This window comes from Triticum urartu, chromosome 7A (genome assembly GCF_056163025.1).
Source record: "Triticum urartu cultivar PI428250 chromosome 7A, HENAU_Tu73, whole genome shotgun sequence".
In the NCBI taxonomy this organism is placed as follows: Eukaryota; Viridiplantae; Streptophyta; class Magnoliopsida; order Poales; family Poaceae; genus Triticum; species Triticum urartu.
In genome coordinates this window covers 279,171,061-279,176,186 of record NC_141879.1, presented here as the reverse complement: position 1 = coordinate 279,176,186, position 5,126 = coordinate 279,171,061, and positions in this window count along the sequence as shown.

The window sequence follows — 5,126 nt, the reverse complement described above, 5'->3', positions numbered from 1 at the left end:
GAACTTGGGACTGAAGAAGTCGAACTGATTCAGACAACGAATTCTGTGAGCTTGTCTGACTGTTAGTCTCAAGTAACTTGAACACTGCATCAAGACAAAACTTTGGCGTTGTCTCGCTATCTTCAAGATGTTTTTCCTTCTTTGCTGCAATATATGTTGGGTTTGTCTCACGGCCTTCAGCAGACTTGTGCGTGCCATCAGGCATATCACCCTGAAACAAAGCAGAGAGATGACAGGTTTTGCACGTGTATAAACAAAGATGATAACTATTTTGTCAATTCTATCCAATTTCAAATTAGAAAATAAAGATTAAGTTCAAAATATCAATAGCATAATTTGGCATTGTTCATAACGCGGGGAGCTTCACCACACTACTGGATTACCATGTCAACATAACAAGCATAGATGAAGGGCAAAGAAAATCATTGTATCTATTTTGGATAATGTGCATGGCATGTTGTTCATATCATCAGCCACATCAGTAAGATAAAACAGGAGATGACAAGGTGCAAACGTGGGCTGCTTCACCACACACTGGATTATAGATCCACAAAAACAAGCATACATATAGGGAGTATTAAGTAATGTGCATGGTATGAATAAGGAATTTGGTTTTACAAGTAAAACTTAGAACTTACGGTTCTTACGAACATGCATTTTGGTAGAAACAGCAAACTAAACAGCAGTAAACGATAGGGAGTATGAGCAAATTAAACAGCAGTTGAGGATAAAGGCTTTAGAAGGACTGGCTTACATTAACAGTTAACACCGGCTTTATAATGCCCTTCTACATGTCAAGGGAAGGATAACTCAAGAATTTCAGCACAGAATCTTCTTCATAAGCATTGCCTGTACTCTACATTTTGTAGAGAGTAATTATAGATATGATAATACTGGAAGGGATAGAGGATAATGAAGATAAGATGCAGATTGATGCTACATAATCAACTACCAATCCCTGGAAGTACAAGCGTTATAGGACAAAATGTACTGACAAGAGCAATGGGCTACACTTCTGCACTGGCATTGTCTGTGTATTCTACTTGTTGGTAAGATTAAATATAGATCTGATATTTTTTAGTAAATGGTGGGCGAGGGAGATAAGATGCAGAATGCTACAAAATGAACCAATCCCTCTTCCCATAATACAAGAGTGTTTTGAACACTGGTGTACTGTACAAAACGTTCTTATATTATGGGACGGAGGGACTAGCTGTTAATGTAAGTACAGTGATAGACCATGTTCAGTCCTTACAAGAGGACTGCAGAGCTAAACCTCTTCAAAAGCATTGGGTTGATTCTAAATTTATGTAAGAGTCCATACAGATCTTATAATGTCCACCAAATGGACGATTACGAGGCTAACATGTGCAGTGATGCTACATAATCAAACAGCTATGAAAGTAAGTATGGTCATACAGGGCAAGAGGTACTCACAAGAGCAATGCAGTGTGCAGTATAGTTGCGAGATTCTCTGGTCCCTTGAGAACGAATGTTCTTCTGCTAACAGTTTTCGTACAAGTGAGACATTAAGGCAAATGCAGAAATGTAGTTCAAATTGTGATGTGATATCATAGACAGTACCTTACGCTGCAGCCGAGACCAATGTGTAACAAGATTATTCCAGTCACCATCGGATAAATGTAGCACCAGAGACTTTACAGAAATTTCGTTCAGAGGCTTGCCATCGAAGTGCGCTTGCCTCAGGTAGGAACGATACTTCATAAACGAGTGCTTGAAAATTGCAACCAACCCTTGCTCGTCATCACAATCCAGTTTGCTCCTCTCCTATTTAAAAGAATGAAATCTTGTGTCTTCTGTCAGCAGAAACATATGCAATAATGACCATGAATAACATTAGTACATTACTTACACGTAAGTTGCGGAGGAAGACTGGAAATTGTTCTGTGTCTGCGGTATAATCTTTCCATGAAGGAAAGATGCGCACAAAGTTCCTGACAACAACATAAGCTTCGTCTTCTAAACTGGGAAGAAATGGAACAGGGGTCCTATTTGCTGCAATTGGGGATCTCTCTGGTTCGAAAAGGGATTTGGCAACTGGATTGGTGTACTCTTTGCTGGAATGGGGGTTTGGCGTCGTACAACTGGTGCTATGTCAACTGGCATAACATACTGTGTGCTGCAGTTGGGGTCTGCTGAGTTGGGGCATCAGAAATGACCATTGTAGTAGGGCTAGAGTCTGCTAGAGTTGGGGTATTTTGTGGTTCAGGTGATATTGCAACTACACCTAATGGGCTATTTGATTTATCAGGTGCCACTACCTTTTCCAAATACTTTTCTTGTGCTCCTCCACGATCAGCAATCGCCCTCTTCCTTTTGAACGTCTGATACACAAGGACAACATTTAAATGGATAAATATGGTATGATGACAGATGGAATATGTACTGAAAATGGATAGGCAGGGCGTATTCACATACACGATGTGTAAACTAAGCTAATGGCAGTTCAACAAAGTAGAAGCAATGCAAAGCATCAGTTGCAAGATATGTGCGAGCAATGTAACCTTGGAAAGTTAGAGCAAGTACCTTGATGGGTGAATAAGATAGGGCATCTTCCTCTGACTCCTCCACTAGGGAGCTACATTGACTTAGGTCTCCCTCTAGCTCAGAATCACTGTTAGGATCATATTCTGAGCATGAATCTATAGGTGGAGAGATTTTGCATTGCATTGCATCCAGACTTGATTTCAGTCCCTTAATGCCAAGTTTGACAGCCATGGCATTATTCTGCTTTATTCTTTTCATGCGCGCAAGCTCATAATCATTATGATGCTGTTCAGAAACTGAGATTCATGAAAACATAAAAAGTAGTCAGATTATCTATTCCGAGGGCCGGAATTTTGAGAACCCTGTGAACTTCAGAGGTACTAAAGATTACCGAAATACATCTGAACCATTAAGTGTAGGTAGCACTGAGCACACAACAAACCCTAATGACAGTCCTGCCTAATGAGTAATGAATCAACTAGAAAATGGGTGATGAGGAGTGGCTGCTGAGTGTTGAGGACGTATCTCAGGATAAATCGGGTTGGCTTGGTGGGTGCTGCACGCCTGAGCCCTGAACGGACTGGGAAGGTAGGCACGGCGGCGCGCCCGGGCATCGGTGACGCTGTTGGGCGAGCGGCTCATGTCCTCCTGTTAGTCCGGTGTCTCCTCCTAGAGTCATGCCGTCCGGGGACGGCAAGTCGCCGGCGAGGCAGGCGGCTGGGGGCGAGTAGAGATCAGAAGCGCGCAGCAGAATAGAGGGGAATCAGGGCCTGGGATGACCCAAAATCCCAGGGTGGGCCGGCCCACCGTGGGCATCCTGTAGAGATACACACCCGAGCGGTGAACATGCATTTTCGAAACTAATTTAGGAACATTTAGCTGACCAATTAAACAACTCTGTTTTAATAATATCAGATTCATATTTGAACAACTAAGCTTGTTTAGCTTGATGGGTGGAGCAGTGTTATTATGACACGAAGCACGTATACTGATCGTATAGTGATCATAAAAGGGGGAAACTCTAAGCATATTTTTTAGCGAAAGAGGGTTTCCCCTCTGATTTCTATTAAAGAAACCACCACGGAACCAACATGATCAATTAAACCCTAAGCATGATCAATTAAATCGTATTATGGCCGTGCCATGGCATATTTGAAGCTGCAAACCGGAGAAATGATATTTAGCATCCATTGTTTGCTTCGAACTAAGAACTAAATTCTAAGAGCTGAAAAGAAAGTAGAGTAACCAAGTTAAGATCTATTTTCTGGTTGAGATCAAAATGTTGAGGAGATATGAAGTACCACCTCTCTTGCGGCGCCGTGTAGGCATTGGGGGTGCGATGGCTGTCGTGGCGTTGAAGCAGATCTGCGACGGTAGACGGGTGCATCGAGGGATAAGTCCCGTTGCGGTGGAAGAGAAGGTCGTGTGAGCGGCCCCGACAAAGAGGACGATGGCGCCGATGAAGCGAGAGGACGCGATGCAAGGCTATTGGTCCATCGCCGTGGATGAGAAACGTCCATCTCTAGCAGTGGACAACGCGGTCTTGGTAGGCGCTCCGGCATGGTGGAGGACGGTGGCGATGGATGTGGTGGAGGACAGCGGCGATGGATGGGGTGGCGGACGGAGGCTGGTGTCGGGATGGGGTGTTCTAGCGCGGACGGTGTATGAATGGGAAAATGGAGGGAGAGGTACGGGGAACCATGTCTTTGGGACGCGCCTATCTGAAATATGGGAAAGTTACGAACTTAGCCCCCATTTAAAATTTGGACGTCTCGTCGGTTGGGGATAGGACGGTAATCTCGCATCTCGCTAATATTTGCCCAGAGTGATTTCGGGCGAGGAGAGGGTGGTTGGCTCCCATGGTGTATGAACGGGGCTGATGGGTAGGGTGGTTGTGTCATGTCTGAGTGAAGTTACAAACCTGCTCCTACTGAAAATATTTGCCTACATCGATTTTGGCCGAGTCGAGTTTGTTTTGCCGCCCACCGTGTATGAATGGGTAATGGAGGGAGAAACAGAGGTCTTTCAGACGAGCTTGAATCAAATGAGTATTGCCGCCCATGTTTGACGCTCACCGTGTCGGAATGGGCTCAGAGGCGGTCGTGTCACGTCTAATTTAAGTTACTAACCTACCCCTATTTAGAGCAGTGGAAATCGGGCCGATGGATTGTCTGTGTAATGGGTAGACAGTAATTTCCATCTCCCAAACACTTGGCTTCGGGCATCCGACGTGGGAGTGGACATTTTGCTGCTTCTTTCGAATTTTGGGACAATAAGCATCCACATTTACCCTGGCAACTAAATTCGAATCCATTTTGTATTCCTATATGAATCTTTATAAATCATTCTATGTGTTTTTATATATCTTCAAAAGGACGACAAAGATGTATTCCACTGTCATATATGAATATGGTTTACAAATGCCGATACTCAAATTCAGAAACTAGAATCCAGTTTAAGGTGAATTCGAATATTTGGAACACTTCATGTCCAACTCAAATGTCACACGCAGCATAATGTGTACTCCCATTTAGATATGTACACAAGCGATGTATCAAGATTCAAATACCGAGTCAATCAACCAAGAATGTACAGAACTAACAGACATATAGACACTT